This window comes from Ixodes scapularis, unplaced genomic scaffold (genome assembly GCF_016920785.2).
Source record: "Ixodes scapularis isolate PalLabHiFi unplaced genomic scaffold, ASM1692078v2 ptg004722l_1__unscaffolded, whole genome shotgun sequence".
NCBI classification, from domain to species: domain Eukaryota; kingdom Metazoa; phylum Arthropoda; class Arachnida; order Ixodida; family Ixodidae; genus Ixodes; species Ixodes scapularis.
In genome coordinates this window covers 15,185-39,074 of record NW_024610420.1, presented here as the reverse complement: position 1 = coordinate 39,074, position 23,890 = coordinate 15,185, and the positions used below count along the sequence as shown (strand labels likewise).

Here is a 23,890-nt window from a genome sequence, read left to right as displayed (position 1 = left end):
AGGGCTCTATACAATTGCTTCCGTGTTACATCACCCAAGTACTGTAATGAAAAACGTGTGCACAGAAAACGTGTCGCTTGAACAACCTCGCGAAAATACCCATGAAACCCTCCAGTCAAAAAACACTGAGAAGATACAACAATATCTGGCAAGGCTCTACCTAGGCGTACCTGACAAACTGTACGCAAAAATGGATCATTCACGTCACGAATAAAAATAAAACGATTTACAACCTGTTTCAAAAAGAGGTGTGCCAATGATAGGCCTCCCACACGTACGCGTCGAAAGAGGTTCGTCCGGCTTGATCGTTCCCAGGTCGATCCCTAAATAAATACAGCAAAAATCCGGTGCATTTTTTGTACGTTTATACGCGAACAATGCAGTACCTGCATTACGTACCACCGCTTGCAGACAAAGAACAAATTGCACACTGTGGCACGCGCGAGCATCGACACATCTCTGCCTTTCCACTTTTCCGCCTTTTCACGTAACTCAACAACCTGCCTCTGCCAGTACGGATCACTGTCACGATAGTTTTCTAAGGGGACCCCTAAGTACTTGACCGGCGTCGTTACCCAGCTGAAGTTTTCAAACATTCCAGGCGTAGACTCCCACTCACCATGCCGAAAACCTAAACACTTCTGCCAATTCACGGCGCTTCCACTGTACTCGCAAAAGCGTTTGATAATTCGCACTGTTTCACTAATGCTTTTTCTATCCACACAGAATATAGCAATATCGTCTGCATACGATAAAACGCGCACCTCGCACGAATTCAGTGCAAATCCGTGAATGATTTGGTTTTTAATGATACTCTGACAAAAGGACTCAATGTATATGCAAAAGAGAAGAGGCGACAGAGGACACTCTTGACGGACAGAACGAAGAACACGAATGCGCTCGCTAACAGCCTTATTAATAATTAAATTCGTCGAACACCCTTTGTAGGCCCATACGGACCCCTTCCAAAAGAATAGAACCTACATTAATATGTTCTAGTATGACTAAAAGGAGTTCATGTGATACCCTGTCAAACGCTTTTTCCAGATCAATCTGGAGCATTGCAACACTACGGTGCATACTATCGCAGCATTCGAGTACACACCGAGCTACATGAATGTTGGTTACTATTGTTCTTCCTTTGATTCCACAAGTCTGGTGCGGTCCAACTATGTCCGTGATTACCAACTGCAACCGCCCGGCTAGTATTTTCATTAGTATTTTATAATCTACATTGGTCAAACTGATAGGTCGGTACGACGCTACCTGTCGCCGTTTTTGCGTGTCATCGGTTTCAGGAATGAGAACAGTATGCGAGCGGGAAAAGGACGGGGGCAGCCTTTTAAGCTTATAAGCTTCACGGTATACACCACATAGCACAGAACTGATTTCGCGCTTAAGCCCTTTATAAAAGACAGCCGTCAGACCATCTGGGCCGGGTGATCTTCCAGGGTTCAGATTATCAATAGCTTTCTCGACTTCTTCTACACTGATAGGATCCTCTAAACTTGTCATTGTTTCGCGGTCCAGCTGCGGTACTAAAGACAGAAACTCGCTCTAAAACATATTCATATTTACCGGATGATAAGAAAAGAGTGCTCTATAAAATTCAACAAACGCGCGTTCTATATCTGCGGAGTCATGGGTGACAGCCCCTCGATATTCAATTTCTGCTATCTCGTTCTGATTGGCGTATCTTTTTTCCGCACTCAGTGCTCGCTTTGTTGGCGCTTCGCCCAGAAACACTTTTCTCGCTCGCGCGCGGACAAGCGCGCCATGATAACGTTTTTTGTATAAAACTTCAAGTTGCGATTTCACCGTGCAGATGTCACTCTTAAAAACGCCAGGCGATCGACTTTCTTCTTCAATTAGCATCGCCAGGTTCCGTCTCAGACGGGTTTCGCGTTTTCTTTCATTATTACTTATAGCGCTCGTACGTTCTAATGCTTTCATTTTCACCTCTTGCTTAAACAGTTCCCAGCTCCCACACAAATCATTACCGTCCCCGTCAAAAAACTTTCCCAAACATTCTTTGACACCGTCTGTGAAATCATTATCCTCCATTAACTTACTATTCAGTTTCCAGAGATCCCAAGAAAAAGCTCTTCCTTGTTTGTTGCCAGCAAGGGTGAACGACACTAGACAATGGTCACTAAATGATACAGGCAACACATGATATTGGCCACAAAGTGGCAGTAGCTCTAGTGAAACGTAAGACCTGTCTAAACGAGCATGACTAGAGCCCTGAAAATGTGTAAATTGGACATTTGACGTACCAGCCAAAATGTCACCTACGTCATCTAACCCGTATTCATTAATAATATCATTTAACACCATTGTACTGCCGTCTCTGAAAGGAGTTGCACTCGATTTATCACGTGCGGAACACACACAATTGAAGTCACCTAGGAAGATGACCATACGTTCTGTATCGAATAAAGACCGAATACCTTCAAACAGGTGTTTTCGTTCTTCGGCACTGGTATGCGCGTAGATGCAGATTATGCGCCACTTACGCGACGCGAAGGCAACATCGCAGACAATCAGCCGTCCTGTTGGACAGGACGTAACAGACTCAACCACTGCCCCAATACTTTGACGTACTAACAGAAGACACCCCGCCGACATCCCCACCGCATGGCAAACGTCATAACGTGTTGTGAACTGATGCACCATGCGCTCTGTCTGGTCCTCGTTTTCAATTTTGGTCTCTTGCAACGCCACAACATCAAGATCCTGCTCTGTGACGAGGCGATACAGTTGCTGCTGTCGTCTTCGGTCCGCAAGGCTTCGGACGTTTAAAGTCGCAACTCTCACAGGCTTTGGAAGTGATATCATCGACTAGTCAACCAGACCAAGCGCATGGTGCTTACCTTTGAGGAACTTCGTCGTACAGGGTGTCCTTCCGCGGATTTGCCTACTGGGACAGTCTGTCACCGTACTGCTGCAAAGATGCCCGTGGCTGGCTGACGACGCGTTTCTTTCCAACCACCTGCCACTGCCTTTCGAGCTGGCGTATAGCCGGCGTTCCTGCTTGAGTTCCAGGTCATCTTCATGACGGCGCTTTACAGACGCCGCCTCAGCTTACATCTCCGTTAGCTCAGGTTTGTCGACCGGTCCCGCGTCGTTTCCTGCACCACTGTCTCCCGCCTCAGCTGTCGGCGAGCGGCCGACCACCGGAGCAGGAGGTGCGGTCAATTCTCGCGACGGTAGGTGTCCGCTGGGTATCGGGGGGGGGGGGGGGGGGGGGGGGGGGGGGGGGGGTGGTGTCAGACTTGCCAAATCCCGTCTCGCTGCCGGGCTGCTCGGTCGTTGCCACGGCAGGCGCCGCTGCTAGCTCCGCCTCATGCTCATCCATTACCAGCTCGCTCTGGTCGTCGGCTGTGCCGCCCGCAGCTCGGGCATACGAACGGACACAGTCAATCCTTTAGTGTCCGTAAGCTCGGCACTCGGTACACCTGGGGGCACGGCAATCACGACGGATGTGCCCTGTCCTCCGGCAGCGAAGGCAGATGGGGGCACGGCCTGGCACCACCACGAGGACCGAGCCACCCCCTAGGCGCATCTGGTGAGGAAGCCGATCGAGGGCGACACCCTCCCGAAGGACCAGGCGGACTATTCGGGTAGTGGACTCCACTCCGTCGAAACCCGGCACTTTACAGCGGTCGAGCGTCACGTCCTTGACCTCTCCGTATTCCGAGAATGCCTTTCGTATGGCGTCGTTCGTAACGTCGAACGCCACCCAGTGGAGCTTCACTCTGGTCTCTTGCCTGGTTGGGTCGATGACGAGGCATGTACGGGCCCTCACGAGCAGCCGTCCTGCCTCGAACAGCTTTTGCTTTGCTGCCTCGGTTCGTAACTTGACCAGCCAAACGTGAGACATTTGATAAGCCCCTATTCCTGTCACCTCTTTGATGACTCCAAGCTCCTCGATCGGTCGTCTAAAATCCTCGATGCGGTAGGGTCTTCCCGCAATGTCACAATGCAGAATGACTGCACGCTTCATCGCTTCACCCGATGGCAGGGGAGGCAGAATGATACGATAATCCTTGAGCACCGAGATATCAGATTCACCTCGGCCATCGACGGCCGTTATCCCAGCTCCAGCGGAGCCTTCCATTCTGTGACCGCTCCTATCGGCTGCCGGAAACAGAATGACTCAGCTACACCCCTAATATTTTTTTACTCAGGGTATGTCTTATTTCAACCATAATCTGCATGGGAAGATTTAAAAAAGGGACCTGCCACGGAGCTGTCAGAGGTAGATATGCATCTGTCCGACCGCTGTGATAAAATACTGACCAATAAGTAATAAAAAAATACTTTCCTGGAGGTGCCGGGGTTCGAACCCGGGGCCTCTCACATGCGAAGCGAGCGCTCTACCACTGAGCTACACCCCCGACACGTTTTCCGGTCAAAAATACTAAAATAACGATTTTATTTTATTGATTTATTTACAGATACTACTGCCTTCTCACGGAAGGCATCGCAGCACCGAAGGAAAGGTGCAATATAAGAGATATCAGTGCGACAAAGTTATTAAGGCGTTTATTACGTTCAGTCGACCTTGAGTCCACATCGTTCAGTCGACCTTCAAAGTCCTTGATCGAAAACACATCGACAACACGAAAACGATGAAAACACCTCAAAAGTGCGTCGTCAGAGAGCGCGCTCTCTTCAGAGGTTCGCTATCACCGGTACCACAGCCGACGCCACGATCTGAGTGAGACAATGAAACGGTGCCAGAAGTGCGTCAAAAGCGCGTCGTCAGAGAGCGCGCTGTCTTTGGAGGTTCGCTGTCACGTTTACATCGGCGCTTGAGCTTTCGCCTTCAAGTCGTCTTAGGAATAACATAAGAGACATTGTGACTTTTTCACAACTGTAAAAAATGTGTTTATTTGTACACAAGATGTTAGATAATTACACTTATTCAGACGGGGGTCCCAAAGTTTTCAAAAGAAAACTGTTGAAGGGACCCCTTGGTAATAAAGGGTTAGTCAGCGACCAAGTTACTAACAGGAAACCAGAATGTATAGTTCACAGAATGCTAATACAACAAAACGTAGCACCAATAGCAAGAGAATGTTCGGTCAGAAGTCATCTCCTACCACACACAAACGTGCAATGCCTAGAAAACAAGAACAAAGGAAACGTCAGAGCAGTGAAGAGATGACACCAGTCAGACCTAAACATGAGGATTGAAGACTTTTAGATCACAATTACATGAGGTTCATTTATACAATGAAAAGAGCGATACTTTAAATGATTGTGAGATGCTGCACTTATAATGTGAAAAGGTAATTCATTCCATTCTTTTACGGTGCTAGGAAAAAATGAAAATTTGAAGCAGTCATTCGGCTTCTCGTGGATTTCAGAAAGACATAGCGTGACTTGTGTATTCTGAAGCCATCGTTGATCAGAGTGTATAAGAAAGTGAGTCTATTAATTTTCCTGCGTGTCGGAAGGGGCTGGATGTCTGCTATACCGTAAAGTGTACTTAAGAAATCTAACCTTTTATATTTGTTGTAAATTAATCTAAGGGATTTCTTTTGTATTCTTTCGAGTTTGTTTATGTTTGATGACGTGTGCGGATCCCAAATAATATCGGCATACTCCAAGAGGGGTCTTTCGAGTGTCTAGTGAGCTGTTAACTTTGTTGCTGATAAAAGTTTAAACATCGCTTACCGACACAGCAACTCCATGCGGGCATTCCATCTGAGGTCAGAAGTAATAATGACACCAAGGTACTCAAAATATGAAACCTGTTGCAGAAGAAACTTTTCTAAGCTGTATGAAAAAAAGCAGAGGAGACTTATTGCGGGTTTTTGTCATAGAGGCACATTTTTCTTGGTTCAAACTGATTTGCCATGTCTGGCACCAATTGCCGATTTTGTTCAGGCTCGAATTTAGATCAGCTTGGTATGCGACAGGTTTCTACATGATCAGCTTGGTCTTTGATTTCGGAAAATATTACAAGATTATCAGCAAACAGACGGATAATATTTGCATTCACTTTTACTAGGTCGTTTATATACCTAAGGAAAAGAAGAGGGCCTAACACAGATCCCTGTGGTACGCCTGAACGTACCGGCAGGGAAGGTGATCTTTGTCCTTTTACCTTAACAAACTGGTGCCAATTGCACAAGTAGCCTGTAAGCCAACGAAGCAGTTAATAATTTAACAACAATTTGGATAGCTTTAAAAGAAGTTTGGGATGTGACGCTGGGTCAAAGGCCTTCGAAAAATCTAAAAATACAACGCGCGTCTGCCCCCTTTTGTTAATGATATCGAACAAGTTATGAACCGTTTCTAAAAATCTTCCACCTAAAACCATGTTGTTCAGCACAGATAATATCCTTTGTTTCAAAGAAAGAACAAATATGATTATGAACTGTACGTTCAAGCAGTTTGTTCAACGTGCAAAGCAAAGAAATCGGTTTACAATTATTAGTGTCAGTAGTACTCTCTTACTTATGGATAGGAACGACTTCCGCACATTTCCAGTCGTATCGGTACTGAGCCTTCTCATAGTGATCTATCACATAAATAGTATAAATATTTCAGCACCATTCGGCGTATCTCATTGAAAACTCGTTAGAATTATTTTCGGGGCCCGCATTTCTTTCCTTCTTTTTTTCAATTTAAACTGAGCAGTAAGGCGAACACTTCTTCCTCTGAAACAACAATGTCGGGTAATGGCAGTTCATCAAAAAAGCCCGAGGAACACATGTGAAACCTTTTTCGAGAAAGAACACGCTACAAAAAAAACTACTGGTTTAAAGAGACCGATATTTTTTTGCCCATAGTTATGTCCAATCCACCAACAACTAGTTTATCTGCCTGTTCCTTCTTTTGAGAAATGTATATAAATCGCCAAAATTTTCTTGGGTCTGTTTCACGGCCGCCAGATTTCTAGCCGACTTTCTCGCCAAGTGTCCAAATTATGGCCCCTGTTCTAATGATTTTAAAGCCCGTAAGTACAATTTCCGAATCTTCGATAGAACCGGATAGCCATGTTTCTGTGATACCACAACATCGGGATCATGTTCAACCAATAAAATATCAAGATCATCAAGTTTCTTAATAATACTCGGAGAATCGACATTTATCAGCTTAAAGTTACTTGGCCCAGAAGGTTTCCGTCACGGTCGTGAACTTGAAGGAGCGAATTGCTGCCTTTCACACTGAGTAGTGTCGAAGTTCCAAACGAATGCGTCACCACTGATGTAGTACAGCAGCCTGTCCTAGACAAGTTTAACCTTGTCTTTGCGTACTCTTTCGGCTCGAGCGCTTTCCGATAAATTATGACGCACTGACTGCATACGAAGCGAGTAGTCTTCTCCAATAGATACGTTGGTGCTCTTTAGTTGCGTAGCGTTTTTTAATAAAGATATATTTTCATTATAGTCATAGAAACGAGTAATGACTGGCCGCACTTTGTTTTGTTCTCTCCCGAGCCTGTGCCTACGTTCAATGAAGACACGTTACCCCAAAAAAGTAACGAAATATCGTCACTCGTTACTTGCTCAAAAAGTAACTAAATACGTTACTCGTTATCGATTCTTATAAGGAACGCGATATTTTTGTCGAGGCAGTCGCTTCTGCCACGAGAAAGTGCTCGTAAGCATATCACACCAATGCAATATGGTGTGATATCACATCTGTGAGCTACACCTGCTATGGTTCACAGATGTGAGACGTAGTAAGATTCTTTAAATAAAAGAAATAAATAAACTTTACCTCAAATGTAACGAGTGACTTTTGTTGTTACTTGGACGACTAAATACACAACTGCTTTTGTTTCATGCATTATTGTTTTATTTTGAGTAGTCGTTACACTTAAGCAGTAGCTGCCTCTCCAAGTTCTCATCAGATATGTATCTCCGCTTCCTTGAGAATAAACCTCCGGCGACGCTGAAGAGTCATTTTATACTGATTCGCTCGAAGGAACGGCAGTGTTTTACTTCAGGAAAAGCTGGTTGAATTAGGGATCCCCCTTTCTATTTTGTTCTCTCTTCTTCTAAAGTTTAAAGTTGACAATAGGTTCTGTGCCTTCCCGTGTTGGCAACCTCCGGGTTTAAACTCGGTCTGTCCACGATTCCAAAAGGTTCGGCAAAGGAACCTTATCGTGCTTGCTAGGTGAAGGAAGTTGCCAGCTTTTAGAGTTCCCAACTGAAGTGTTCTACAATAAACGTTGCTATCTGGCATACTGCTTAATTGTTTTGCGGGTTGCCCACCTACCGTTCTCGCAATAGCCGCATACTCAGGTTAGAATAAAAAACAAGGCCGTTTAAGCGGTGTTGTACACGTTACTCCTCAAAAGTAACAAAATGCCGTTACTCGCTACTTGTCCTTAAAAGTAATTAGTGCGCTTCTGGGTCCTTTTCTTAAAAAATAACTGAATAGGTTGCTCGTAACTGAAAGAAGTAACTAGGTACAAGTAAATCGTTACTAGTAACGCGTTTCGTACATGTCTAAATGGGGTGATCCTCACACCTAGAATGTTTTAACGTATATGTTTAGGGTGACATGCTCTTTTAAGCCGTGGAATGTCTCGTTACCAACTTCAGGAATCCCGTAAATTATAAGATTATTGCGTCGTGATCTGTTTCCGAGGTCGTCTTGTTTGAGTTCAATTTGGGAAACCGAAGATGTCAGGTTTAATATTTTTATCTCGCAATCTTGATTCTTTTTTTTTCTGTACAAAAGCTATTGCTCGTCAGGTCGATGGAGTCTAAACGATTATCAAGTTTTGCTAGTGTTTGATCGAGGGATGATCTCCAAGTTTTGATGACCGCTACGTCTAGAGCCATTTTCTCCTGACCTTCCAGAATCTGAGTGAGAAATTCCTCGGTTGTAGGCCCGAGGTTCAATTCTATGTCGCCCGACAAGGTCCATTGAATAATGAATTTATAGCAGATATAAAATCAGAACATGCCAGTGGGCTTGGCAGAATTAAAAGAGAGATGTTATGGTTTTTGTGACAGTCAAAATCAAATTCACCAACCCGCGCGAGAACGAAGAACAGCTTAGGCCTATATTCTATATATATTTATATTTTATTAAATTATTATACTACTCTGAGATCTTCCAAGTAGTACTTGGTAACCACAGTCATAGTAGTATCACGACCCTGATCTCGGGGTCGATTATGCGTAGGGCTTCGTTGCTTTTGTTTTTGCTTGGAGACCATATTGTTAAATTTAAAAAAAGTAACCGCCGAGTACGTTTAATTTAAATTAGACAAAAAAAAAACAATCGAATCTGTTCGTAAATAAGATAAAAAAAACCTAAGCTTCAGGTATATTTGCGTTTGTTTGTAACTTCAGTTTAAGCTTACACAATACCATAGCCTCCTCTATACTCACAAAGCCTGGCAGTTTTATGACGGAGCCATTGAGTGCCCGGTCGCAGATTTCGAGCGCGAGGATCTGGTAGCACAGAGCATTTCTCGGCAAGTCTGTATTCAGCGCACAGCTTTTGCAGCGGCGAGGACCCGAAACACGGTTTTCAAACCCGGCGAGAAAAGAAGCCGTAGACCGAGGAACGCGAGAAGCACGGGCGGACAAGTGTGTTTCGGCGTCTCGCCGCAGCGGGGCGCCCGTTACATGACTCTTGTCTGCCGCTCTACCTTTTCACCTTCGGCGGCCGCGTCACGTGACCATCTGCCAGGCTTTGTCTGTATAGAGGAGGCTATGACAGAACAAGTTCCTCATTGAACCGCCTGCGAAGCCTGGTTCAGACAGTTGCGTTTGACTGCGTTTGACTGCGTTGCGGCTGTGAGAAACCAGGACAACCCTGCTGCTCATATCGCGTGCCAAGATGATTCTTTGAATTGGATTCCACGCTTCACACGAAACAAATATGTGCCGGTGGCTCGCTTTCGCTTCTCGACGCAACGCAGTCAAACGCACTCTAACTGAAGTGTCTGAACCGGCCTTAAAGGGAAGCTACGGAGCTTCTTGGAAAAAATGAGTTAGAAGTGAATTCTAGTGTATTTTTACCCCGTGAACCCGAATACCCAAACCATTTGCTGCGTAAGTATTGTTAAGAGCGAGAAAACGCAAAAAACAGTCGCTGTCCGTGACGTCATCGACGGATCTTTTGGCTGCCCAAGGCTAGGGGGGCGGGGCTTCAGCCCTATTTTGAAATTGCTCTTGTGGCTCTCCGGCGCGTCGCATTGAAATATAATTTTGATATCTGTTATTCTAAAGGCCAAAGAACGCAATTCAAGCGTTTTTTCTCAAATGTAGAAGTGCCCCATCTTCCCTTTAAGGCTGCACCTTCTTGCTGAATCACACATCTTATCTCATTCATTTCTCTTATCGGTACTGGGACGTTTTTCAAGCGTTCGGGTCACATGCATATTTTACCAAGGTTGGAGAATTCTAGGCCCGCGTATTGCTTTCTTAGGCATGAGCTCAAATAAATGCCAACATTTTATGTTTATCTCACGCCAAAAATAGAGGCTGGAAAACGCCTAATAAATAAGCTCCGAAAAAACACCCGCGAATTTGAAAGAAGCAAAAAGAGTCCTGGAAACACGAAACCCTAATTATAATAAAATAATGAAAACGCTAATCTAATTACCATATTAGCTCGAGCGATAGCCGCACTTCTTATGAATAAGACCCTTGCGTCTACTTTCCCGCAGAACAGACCTACAGCAAATCATCGCGCTCTGCATAAAAAACGCAACGACTAACGAGGTCAAGAACATAATTCTCGATAAAAATCAGATCTGAGCCGATAGCATTTTCGCGTGAAGACGTTATCTCTGTCCCGCTACTCGATGCCATTTTTCTGTCGGTTGCGGTGATTCGCTATCACCGCGCTTCGCGGGAAAGCAGACCCACAGGCTTGGTTCATAAACAGCGCGGCTTTTACTCGATCAAATACGGTATTAAAGAGAAAAACTCTGGTCCATTCAGCTTAATATTATCAAATGCAAAACGATGCGCGGAACACGTAAAACTAAATTGTCGGCAAGTTATAACCTTCATCACACACCCTTACAGCTTGTAGATTCATACAAGTATCTGGGCGCGATCATAAGTGCCGATCTTTCCAAGAAGCAGCATGTCAATTACACGACTAACAATGCTAATCGTATGCCTGACTATCTCAAACCTAACTTCGACCTAGCTCCTTTTTGTTTAATTATTTGTTTCTATAAAACGCCAGGGCGATCTAAACTCATTAATGCAGCCTCCATCTGGTATCCCTTTACTACTTATCTCACTGACTTACTTGAAGCCTTTCAGGACAGGTCCGCACGTTTTTTTAATAACCAATTATGATCGCACTGCAAGTGTCACATCAATGGAAAATGTTTTATTACTTCTAAGTCTCGCACATCGCCGCAGAACCTCTCGTATATGTTTTTTTTTTCTTCATAAGATCTAATATTTTATTTATCAACTCAATGCACAGGTAATTATCCCACTGTAGTTCGCTTACGCACGTCTTCATCATCGTCACAAATTCGTTGCCTGTTTTGCCACTCTAAATAATTTTTTGCATCATTCATTCCTAGAATATTCAACCACTTGAATCTCTTATCTGCGTCACTAACATCAAATGTTGGCAACACTTTTTTTTTACTACTATAGCCAACTATCCGTTTCCTATTGTTTGAGTACTTTTTGTTGTGTTGTTCCTGCTATGCTTCACTTCTTCTTTTTTTTTCTTTTTTTTTGTACTTTTATTTTTCACTCCCCTCTGTAATACCTTCTTGTCCTAACGGTGAAATAAATAAATAAATACATACATAAGTATGCCTCAGTGTCTTCGGGGTTTATGTTTCTTCGAATTCGAGGTTTATTTTGTTGTTGTTTTTTCCTCAAGACTGAGAGAAAGGGAGACGCTTTATTATAAGACAACTCCTAGTCCGAGTCGTCTTTCGCCCGTTAGTTCGTTGTTTTACGGTTCTATCAAATTTTGGTTTGGAACAAAAATGGGGGTTTACAGGGGGTTATGTTCGGTAAAATTTAACACTGACATGACGTTCCCCAACCTCCAGGGAACATACGCGTGACTCGACTACTTAGAAAACATATCCGGTATGGGCGACGAAAGATCAATAACACATTTCATACTGCAAAACAGTAAAAAAATAAGAGGGTGGCAAAACAAGAATGGGTAACGCTGTTAAGGGTGAACAGGCTGATGACCGGGTTTCGGCTATTCGCGATTCCAACAAACCAGGCGGCACTTTGCGGAAAAACACAGAACTGTCCGGAACAGGTCCTTTAGGGTGATTTCAGATAAGATCGACCAAAGGGTGGCTGGTCGACATTTTTAAATCAACTGATGTTTTTATATGACATTGTCTAGTGTCTGGTATAAACGAATCCACACTTAGTTTTGACCAGAAAAAAAATTTGGAGACAAGAAAAATCGTAAGGCAGGGAGAGGTCGACAGTTGCAATACCGCGCACTGATGGAGGGGGCAAGTTTGAAAGTGAATAATTAAAACAATAAAATTAGGAGAATTTTAAAACTTTTTACAAATAAACTATGGGTACAACTTGCTTGTAATATAAAGTAATGATATTTATTAAAAATTTATTTAGTTTTCTAAAAATTGCCAAACATGCCTGCTCGAACGACAAATGGCAAACTTTGGAAATCTGTATCTCATGAAATAATTTAATCATTATTACATAACTTGCAGACATTATTTTACTAATATATGGCTATTATTGAAAAAATAAATAAGGTATCTGAGTGACACAATAGTTACAATATATTTAGGCAAACATAGGAAAAAAATCAAACAAAGAAAAATTCCAATGCGAATAAAAAAAAAACACCACCTTCGATTTTTTTTAAATTTGGGTACCCTGTTATACTCTATTTCGGCATTCATTTCTATTAAAAACATGTTGCATCATTGCACTGTGAAAGAAGAAACAACTCCCCAAAGTAGGGTCCTTTTTCAAAGCCTACACTTAGCAGTGTCCTATACAAGAAGTGACTCTGAGTTCCAGTTTCATGAAACTTGCACAAATCTTTTATATACATTTATTCAGATGAGGTCATTGATAAAAAGAGCGATCGGTCACACAGTAAAAGGGAGGAGAAACTATATACAGCATTTTACATAAGCGTACAAAGTGGTATCATATTAGAGACTAATGATTTGAGAAAAGAGGATACAGTGTGAAGTTGTACCTTCCGGTATATTTTACATCTAGAGTAAAATAAATAACTTTACTTCCACACACAAAAACAAAGATATAATAGTAAGATATTTAGGTTGGCTGTGTATTTACGATTACAAACAATTTCAGGTGACGGATGCCATAGTGCCTAACAGGAGCAGCTTCGATGCTCTTGGTGTATGAATGAATCGTGGCAAGCCGATATATTTTATCCTGCTCGAGGATAACATTTTGGGATTTTTTTTATAGTGATCAGATAAAAATTATTAGTAACCACCAACAAAAACAGTAGGTTAAGTACCCCGCGAAGAAAAATGTGATAAATAAGATGTCCCTGCATTCAAAATGAGCAGTCCTTGGGAAATCAAATTCGGCACTTTACGCTGAGGTTTTCCTCGCTGTACCCATTTAATAAAGTTGCTTCCAAGCAGATCCGACTGTCCGTGCTACATATACGTCACAGGTCCCTTCTGTTGATGACTTGCTGAGCCGCCACGCGTGCCAAGACTGAATGCCAGGGAAGGCGTGCACCGTCAGCCACTCTTCTTTTTTTTGTTCACGATACCGAACAACCTCATTTTCGTCCAGATATACAAGATGCACGCCTTTCAGTTTCTTTGATAGAACGCTCACCATTGTCCTGGCCGTCTGAATTGCGCTTACTGAACGTTCTCTCAGGTTGTTCAGCGTGGTCTGGTGCTTCACGAGTCCGCCAACTTCGTCACATGCATTTTTCCCATGTCCAGATGCAGAAAATAACCACTGGGCTTGTGGGCAATCGTCCTTTGCAAATTGGTGAAGCTGGTAGCAATTCTTGAAATGACTGGCGGCGCCGTCACTTACGTACGTCACGTACGAGTATACCTCAACGTTGTCTTCAACCCACTCCTTCACTTTTTCTAGAGCCAAGCAAGCGTGAGCGGCGTCGTGACACAGGTCCTCACTGATGATGGCAAAGCTGTTTGTAGATTTTCTTGTCGTCACTACACATGTAAATATCGAAACTTGTTTTTTTTTTTTCAGTGATATGCTTGCACTTCGTCAGGAAGCACGATGGTCCAGTTTTCAGCAAAGTCAAAATGAAAGACAATGCTCCCGCGTTGCATGCACGGTTTTTCATCGTAGATCGCTTTACCTTGCGTTTGCCGGATATGGTTGTGAAGTACCCAACTTCCAACCGTCACTTGGATGACTTTTAGGAAAGTCTCAGGTTCCAAAGTTTTTTTCACAAGGTCGCCGGACTCCCATGTTGCAAGCACAATCTCTTCATCGTCCGGGATATCAAGTTCCTGGAGTGTAAGAAACTGGCCTTTTGGGCAGTGATCACAGTCTCCTTGAAGGCACAGTTCTGTTGCTGGGTCGCACAGAAATGCCGAGTTCATTTCACCAGTGTTGAATGTTGAGCCTGTAACGTTCTCTAGAGCGGCAATACAAAGATAATAATTGGCGCAGCGCACACAAACGCACACTTCCTGGTGTGGAATACATTGGACCCATCTAGGGCGCAACGAATAAAATTTCGTTAGCCCAACGCCGGAATCGGGATGCTTGTCTTTGTATATACGGAAGGCCTCTCGTATTGAGCGTGTCATGAAGCGCTTTGGCACGAACGTTTTCTCTCCGTTGAGCATGACAGAGATGACGTCCTTCTTGTTGGGACTTTGGCGCGAACATTGTAGCTCGTCTTTCGTGAAGTACTCTAGGGCAGCAGACAGGTTCTCAGGGCTCACCTTGCACCTCGTGTAAGGATCCGGCTCATACCACACGCCATGCTTTTCCTTGAGTTTTCGGGATTTACTGATGAGGTACATTGAGGCCTGCGGAATCATCTTTTGAACCTCATTCTTCGGCAGTGTTGACGGCAGGAGTGTGAGCAGTTGACAACGTTCCCGGAGAGAGGTGGCGGTTTCAAAGGCCTGCCGAAAGTTGTCCACCCACTCAGTGCATGTGGAGCATGTTGGTTCGGACGACCCCGATGGTGCGTCCCTGTCGTACGCAATACGTAGCCTTGAGCGTATATTCTTGACAGCAACCTGCTCCAGTTCTGTCTGCTTTTTCTTGACATAGGCAGGCCTGTCCCGACTTCTTACGACGCTTGGTTGTCTCAGCGGCGACACATCTGTAGGTAGTATGCTGCGATTTAGATCTTCAATTGCTTCTTCAGCTGGCACAAATATGTCAGGGTACTGCTCTGAGCTTCGCATCGAGATCTCCTTAGTGATGTGCATGAAGCAATGGTAGCACAGGTAGTCCGTCGCACTCACTTTGGTGGAACAGTCAGGCGGAAGAATTTGCTTCAACGAATTTAGGTCCAACTCGCCAACACTTCGAAAATTCCGCTGCTTTGGTATAGTCTTTTTGTGTTTGCAAAAGTAATCTGCACAAAACACTCGTTCGGAGCTCCAGGACGTCTTCATAATGTATACATAAATAATAGAAATTAAACCCCAACTGATGGCATATAATTGCCAAGTGAAAGAACTGTTGGGTGCACAAGTGACAAGTCCGAGGCTGAGGAGCTCACTCACTGCAAACGTACATTTGAAAAGAGAGGTCACAACTGAGGCTGTCGGCAAAGCTTGATCCACGTCAAAGGAAGAAAGAGGGAAAGTCTCCAGACAAAAAATTGTGGTCAGCGGCCTTCGAAAAAGACTTTCCGGAATCGCACTGTCGTCCCTCCACGCGCTGATATGAAAGCTCCCGAGCTTCTACCACGTGGTTCATGACACAGCCTGAGCCATGTCGGCGACCGGTTCGGGAGGGGTTGGCGGTGGGGTTACGTTGATGGTCACTCGGATGAGCCCTTGCTGTACTGAGCTACCGCCTGCAGTGCCTTATCGCCGGCTGGTGTCAACAACGAGAACACACACACCCTGTCTACACCAAAACTACAAGCGTTCACCGCACACGCGTCGCCGCCGCTTTTAAGCTTTTGTGAAATTGCTTTCTTTTGCCGCGGAGAACCGCCTTATCTTAACTACGCGCCTGAAATCCTTCCAGGCGGGCGTACACAATATCAAGCGTTTCGAGAAATGCCCGTGGAGTAGAACTATGGGAAAATTCGGAGCCCGCGATGTCGATATCGTCGCCGTTGTGTTAGTACGCCGTCGCGTACTGCAGTCCCCCGTTGGGGGAGGGGGGGGGGGGGCGGTCTTACTACGATAACATGGCGACAGCGTTTACACTCTATGTATTTACACGAGGCTCGAGTATTTGGGGATAATGCTGCCGGTTGGTGTGCACGTGCCCCTTTGTGCCTGATATTATCGCCCGTGACGCCAGCGAGTGAGATGACGACAGGCATGACTGCTCAGTAAACAGGCGTCGGCGGCCATGTTTTGCTGGTTGAAGCGAACCCCCTTGTCCTTGACAGCGAGCGGGGAAATGCGAAAAAAAGATTGTATCGGCCGTTTTGCCAGAACTAGCGACGAGTGTCGTCTGCGGTCTCCGGCAACTATTTTGCCATAATCGTGAGCTTAGCGAGGAAATGATTTTTGCTAGCCACAGAACACTACCACGCAGAAAGGGAATGCTTGAACATGTTTTTGTTCTGGATATATATCAGGGATATATATGAGAGAGAGAGAGAGAGAGATGAAGGTAGAGCGGAAGAGGGAATAGCATATAGTGTCGCAGGAGAATAAAGTAAACAAAGTTCCTAGTGGCCGATGGCTGCATGATCTTTTCTCGGATCACTAGTCCGTAATATGATACCTCTTTGTACACAGTAGTTTCTCCTTAATTTAAGTGTGTGAACGATTTCTTTAGTTATCATTGGCCTCATCTGAATAAAAATATATAAAAGATGTGTGTTGGTTTCATGAAACTGGAACTCAGAGTCAGTTCTTGTATAAAACACTGCTAAGTGTAGGCTTTGAAAAAGGACCCTACTTTGGGGAGTTGTATCTTCTTTCTCAATAAAATGATGCAACATGTTTTAATGGAAATGAATGCCGAAATAGAGTATAACAGGTTACCTAAATTTAAAAAAAATCGAGGGTGGTGTTTTTTTTTTATTCGCATCGCAATTTTTCTTTGTTTGATTTTTTTTCCATGTTTGACTAAATATATCCTAACTATTGTATCACACAGATACCTTACTTATTTTTTAAATATTACCTATATATTAGTAGAATAATATCTGCAAATTATATCATAATGATTAAATTATTTCATGAGATACAGACCTCCAAAGTTTGCCATTTGTCGTTCGAGCAGGCATGTTTGTCAATTTTTAGAAAAATAAATAAATTTTAAATAAATATTATTACTTTATATTACAAGCAAGCTATACCCATAGTTTGCGCCTAAAACGTATTAGAGTTCTCCTAAAGTTATCGCTTTAGTTATTCACTCTCAAACGGGCCCCCCTCCATCAGTGCGCGTTAATGCAACTGTCCACCACCTCATGCCTTACGATTTTTCCTGTCCCCAAGTATTTTTTCTAGTCAAAACTAAGTTTGGATTCGTTCATACCAGACACTAGACAATAACATATAAAAACATCAGTTGATTTGAAAATGTTGACTAGCCATCCTTTGGTCGATCTTATCTGAAATCACCCTTTAGCGATGTCGGCTCGACTCTTGCGGCTTTCATGATTACAAGTTGTCGGTTGTTTCCGCGATAGAAGAGTTGTCCCGTTACTCTGTCGTAACTTTAGTATCAGCTTGTTGCCCAGGTTGCTCCGCACTCGAGCTACGCAACTGTGTGAACCAGGCGCCTTTATCAACGTTCATCAGCACCGTGGAAGGACGGTAGGCACTCCTTTCATCGCTTCCTCAAACAGCAAGCCTCTGTAAGCTCGCTTACTCCCACACATCGCCGCAGGCTTGAAACGTGGAGGATGAAAATCGGGGCAAACTCTTTTGAGTCCAATGCTTGCTTCCTAATGCCCCAGCGTTGTGCGTTGAGTTGGCACATGGTACGACACGACCTGTTTTTAGACGGCCGTATTTGCCCGATGGTGGCGTCCCCTAGAGGTGGTTGGAGTCGCGAATGAGAATGACGATGTTTAAGGAGGCATTATTAGATGATGGTATCCTTGGTCAGTCTCATTCTGTCTCCGCCGCGCGAGTCTGCGCCTCCCCCTTATTACATGGTGACGCAACGATATTGCGTCACCAGCGGGATCCTGGTGTACTTGGTGGTGGCTGATGGCTTCGTTGAAGATAAGGTTCAACAGCCTCTGTCATTGGCCCGGAGGTTTATGTCGGCGCAGCAGCTTCACTTGGCGTTAAAAGACGAGAAAGACGTAGACCCATTGACGTTGGTAACTTCGGCAGATATTCGAAGGCCTTGGTTCCCTTCCGGGTCTACGAGGGGGTCTCTTTCGCCCGATGGTGTTGCGGACCGTCCCTGTAAATGCGCTGCGATTCGATCGCGGCCTCGTCGGTATAAAAAAATAACAACGCTTACATCCTAAATGTATTATATTGGCGTGACGACGGAAAAACTGTGTTTTCGCCCATCTTGAAAGCCGCGGAAGTCAACCTTTAAGCCCAAAATTCGGCAAAACTGCGATAGAAGCAGTTGCGGAGGATGCCCGTAAGTTAAAAGCGAGATGGTGACACCATGCACCTCGCGGAACAGGGGAGCAGCATTTTCTCGAACAAACAAGAGTCTTAAAAGCCTGCTTTATAGTATTGTGTAAACGTTGGTAAATATTCCATGGCTATTTTGTAAATAATTATTTTCTCAAAGATTCTGTATATTTTTTAAACGGGCGACACTGTTCAACAGGTCAAAGTTCCAGCAGGGTTGAAATCGGGGTCAGTTGGTAGTGGCTCACAATAAAATAAAAAACGCAAAAAAACGGGCCAAATAAGAGGACCCAAACGACAGACAGACAGCCTGCCGCGCGTGTCCTCGTTTTTGTCCAGGTTTTTTGCACGCTTTTTATGTCCTCATGAAGTCGACCTTCGTCGAAGTTGCCAAGAGGTTGAAAGTTCGCAAAATTAATGGAATACCGAGGTTCATCATCAATTTCCAGGATGGCGGAGAGTTTATGGTACCCCTCCTGCCGAGGATCGCTGGGGGTGTAGCTCAGTGGTAGAGCGTTCGCTTTGCATGTGAAAGGCCCCGGGTTCGATCCCCGGCACCTCCACTTTTTTTGCCAGGTCATTTCTTTGGCCACATACCTCTGCCCACAGATTTATTTATGTTTTGGTGGAATTCATAGGGTCACTTTGTGAGTTTATCAACATCCTCGACAAATGCCGAAGTGTGGAGAGCGGAAAACTCCACACTTTGGCACACAAAACAAGTGAACTTCCACACTAAACAAGGTAAATTTGATAACACCGAACAAATTATACAAAAATAATTTCAAAACCCTAGATATGTGACCAAAAACACGACTCGGCAAAAAAGTGGAGGTGCCGGGGATCGAACCCGGGGCCTTTCACATGCAAAGCGAACGCTCTACCACTGAGCTACACCCCCAGATATCCTTGGTAGAAGGGATCTCGCAAACTTTCCTCGATCCTGGAAATTGATGTCGAACTTTGAGGTTCGATTGTTCTTGAAAACTTCCGAACTCTTGACAAAATCAACGAAGGTCGACTTCAAAAGGAAATAAACTTGAGCACAAAAAGCAGGTCCAAAAAAGAGGACACGTGCGACAGACTGCCTGTCTGTCGTTTGTGTCCTTTTCTTTAGGCTTTTTTTTTTTTTTCGCGTCTTATTTAATCGTCAATTACTACCAACTAACTTAGCTTTCAATCCTGCTCGAAGCTCGTCTTGTTGAACAGTGTCGCCCAACTTCAAAAGCAATAATTTGAGAAAATAATTATTTACAAAATAACCATAGAATATTTACCAACGTTTACACAATACTATAAAGCCGGCTTTCAATGTCCTTGTTATTTCGAGAAAATGCTTCACCACTTTTCCGCGAGATAGTGTCACCAGCTCGCTTTATCATGCGAAGCTGCTTCAATCAAATTTTCGTCGAATTTCAGGCTGAAAATTCGACTTCCTCGTCCTTTCATTACCGCAGTAGAGACAAAAAATCGAAGACGTTGTCTCTTTGTTAGTAGAGACTGTCTAGCAATAAAGGTTGAGGTGCGAATTGCATGGTTAACCTTGCGGGTTTGTTCACGCGTTGCGTTTGAAGCAATGTGATTCTTTTTTTAAGCAAGAATGAGCACGTTTTAGTTTTCTCTTTGTTAGTCAAGACGGTCTAGTAGAGGTTGCGAAGTGCTGGGTTTGCAGCTTTGTTGGCGTGTCACGTTTAAAAAAGGCATTGTGTTTTCAGTGTCAAATGTGTTCTTTGGCAAGCTGCTTCGGATTTCGTGAAGTCGTTGCCTGTGACGTCACATGGCTTCATGTCACGTGACCTATGCCCAAAATCAGTTTCCTCGCTAGATTTAGCGGGAAAAATGACGTCACGTGGTCTCAACACAAATATGAAGTCCCACGACTTTATGTCACGTGACATAAATTCAGTTTCTTCTATAAATTTAGCGGGAAAATTAATGTCACGTGACTTACACGTAAACTCAGCTTTCCCGCTACCCGTCATTCCCTATAATCTGTAGACACTAGTGATTGGGCGAAACTCCGGAGGGCCGGTTTCGGACTGTTTTGGAGGAATCCGAAACTTTTTAGACGAAGTTTCGGTCGTTGTGAAGGTAATTCAGTTTTATCGCTATCTAGCCAACATGGCGTTGTTCCTTTTGGTTTTGTCTTTGTGGGCGTTTTATATGTTTGCTTTCGATCAGTTTTTGGGATTATCTTTTGAGTTATAGAAGTATACACCAGGTTGCCAGCGGGCCGTGTAGGATCTTCGTAGGTCCTACGATCCCATGATGTGGTCCTGAGGCTTGCAGGCGCGTCGACCCAGTAAGTGCGTGTCCAAGTGCCGGAGCACTGTGCGCAGTGCAGTGTGTAGGCCTCCCGATCATTTCGGTCGCGAATCACAGTTGACTGATAGCTGATATCATTTCCACTTTGGAAACACGCTACCAGTGGTCTTCAGCGGAGCATTCCGTGTGAAAGGCGCCTAACTGTGACACTCGAGCAATGAACGTCTTGGGGTAAGCAATGGATCGGTATAATTCTAAGGAACTAGTTATAAGTTATAAAGCCACTGCTGCAGATAGTGACGGCAAATGAAGCAAACCTCGTTAATGTGTACTGTGCAAATTGCTTTAGCTTCGCGAAGGTCTGTCGCCGCCATTTGCTTGCAGCCTGTGCTGCTGTGAAAAGTAAACGCTCGGTGAGTCCCCTTCCAAACGTACGGATGTACTCACGTTTATTGTACACTTATCAAGTTCGTTGGCAGTGTTGGGTAAAGTACATCTAAAAGGGTACTTCAAGTAAAGTAGTAACTACATTAGGTGCAATGTACTTGAAGTAAAGTACTATAAATACAATGCACTTTCAAAGTAAAGTACAAGCATTTTAACACAATCGCCCATGATGCCCTTTAATTTCCCTATACAGTGATTTTTCAACTGGTATGCATTGCCGAGGGGTAATCAGGGTTGCACGACCTAGTTTCAAAAACAGCTGCGAATATTTGATAAAGTGGACACAAAGTAGTTAATTTTCATGAATTGAGCCAAATACCTAAAAACCGCTGTATAGACGCTTTCAGCGAGTCAGTTACTCGAGCTGTCACCAGTCGGCGCGCCCTTCGCGCGCTTTCGGGGCCGCCATAGCCGACCTTCAGTTTCTCGCCGGTGCTACGCCTTGTGTGCTGCACAGGCCACTACCGGAGCTTCGTTTTCGTGTTCTTTTACGTTCCGCGTTGAAATCTCGTATTTTCTTTAGGTCTTTTCGATATTTAGGGCTTTCACTTAATCATTTGATATTTGTATTTCGACGTAGCTCTTGCATTTTCTTATTTATGGAATGGAATCGGACAGCGAATGGGTCGACGATACAAGATTATGAGGCTTCAATGACCATGTAAGTTCATCCCATTTTTACGTTTTTGGCGCTAATAAAGGGCAGTCAACACTATTGCGACATATGTAAATTGCAACTGACGCAGTAAGGCTATCACAGTCGTGCTTCTCGCTGCATGAGCGCGCTCGTTTCCGTAAAGCCGACCCGCCATGTAAGCGATTTAGCGTGCGACAGACGAGCGACGGAGATTTCTCACTATCGCCTATCACATCGCTCGGTTTTGGGATTTCTAGAAAACGTCGGTCACCGTCTTGGTCGCTTGCTCCGTCGCTTCCATGCGGTCTGCCTCGTCGCGCGACTGACTGAGTGACAGCGAAGCGGGTCGCCGTCGTTTATCTGGTCGCTCGCCAAATAGCTGACATGCGGTTTATACTCAATTAATTTCCATGCACACACCACTGAACCATTGGCGCCTCGATATTAAGTATAAACCACATGCAAGCGATTCGGCGAGCTACGAGACAAGCCGCCTCGCTGTCGCTCGGGCAGTCGGGCGATGAGGCAAACCGCACGGAAGCGACGGGAGCAAGCGACCAAGACGGTTGAACGACGTTTTCTAGAAACTCAAAAAACCGAGCGATGCAACAGGCGACAGTGAGAAATCTTCGTCGCTGACTCTTGTCGTCGTCGCCGTCGCTCGTCTCGTCGCACGCTAAATCGCTTACATGCGGGTCGGCTTTACGGACACGAGCGCGCACATGCAGCGAGAAGCACGACTGGATAGCCTTACTGCGTCAGTAGAAATTTGCATATGTCGCAATGGTGTTGACTGCCCTTTATTAGCGAGAAAAACGTTAGAATGGGATGAACTTACATGGTCTCTGAAGCCACAATCTTGCATCGTCGATCCATTCGCTGTCCGATTCCATTTCATAAATTAGAAAATACAAGAGCTATGTTGAAATATAGATATCAAATGATTGAATGAAAGCCTGAAATATCGAAAAGACCTAAAGAAAACACACGATTTCAACGCGGAACGTAAAAGAACACAAAAACAAAGCTCCGGTATGGCCGATGCAGCACACAACGCGGAGGAACGGCGAGAAACTGAAGGGCGGTTATGGCGGCAGGGTCACGTGACGCCAAGATGGCGGCGCCCATGAAATGTTGCCTGAAAGGGTCTATAGTGATTTTCTTGCATTGGAGTGTTGCACCCAAGGGGGGTTAAATCTTCTAGGAGAGACCATGACGTCAGCCCTGTCGCTTCCGCAAGCAATCCTCTCATGGAAAAGTGTACTTTCCTTAATAAAAAAAAAACAGTGAGTGTGCAGGCGAGCTGCTGGTAATTAATCATAATCTGACACCTGAGATTGGGGTGCGAAAAAATTGAGGAACTTTCAAATTGAAGGAAAAGACAAAAGAGAATGCCTCAAAACATTGTGACGTTCTTCTCTGCTGTCTTTTTTTTTTTTTTTCGACTCGATTAAATATTTCCGCACCTAAGTGTCAGGTACTACATTACGATTAATTTTGCTCGTTTAATATTTTTAACCTCCTCCCTTGCGCTGATCGACCGAGAAGTAGCGAGAGTTCAAAAAGCTGCAAGGAAGCCACCCCCAGAACCAACGGAGCGATGCGTCGTCTGCTCACGTTTCTGGTGAAAGTAGAATATATCTCCCAGCATTTCTTCGGAGCTGAAAAAGCATCACTTCGTGGTGCCAATTTAACAAAACCAAATTTGTGGAATGTACTTCGAAGTCGGGAATTCTACGTTCCTCGGAAAGCACCAGAAAAAAATACTTAAAGTAAAGTACGAGTACATACTCAGAGAATGTACTTGAAGTAAGGTAAAAGTTTCCTAAAAC

General features: G+C 44.4%; 3 non-coding genes across 3 annotated transcripts; 1 reads left to right on the top strand and 2 right to left on the bottom strand.

Moving 5' to 3' along the window:
- Positions 1-4,328: 4,328 nt before the first annotated feature.
- Positions 4,329-4,400, bottom strand: Trnaa-cgc. Its single transcript has one exon. It is a non-coding gene; the product is annotated as a tRNA-Ala (tRNA).
- Positions 4,401-19,200: 14,800 nt separating this feature from the next.
- On the top strand, positions 19,201-19,272 carry Trnaa-ugc. Its single transcript has one exon. It is a non-coding gene; the product is annotated as a tRNA-Ala (tRNA).
- A 266-nt stretch (positions 19,273-19,538) lies between these two features.
- Trnaa-ugc lies at positions 19,539-19,610 on the bottom strand. Its single transcript has one exon. It is a non-coding gene; the product is annotated as a tRNA-Ala (tRNA).
- Positions 19,611-23,890: the final 4,280 nt, after the last annotated feature.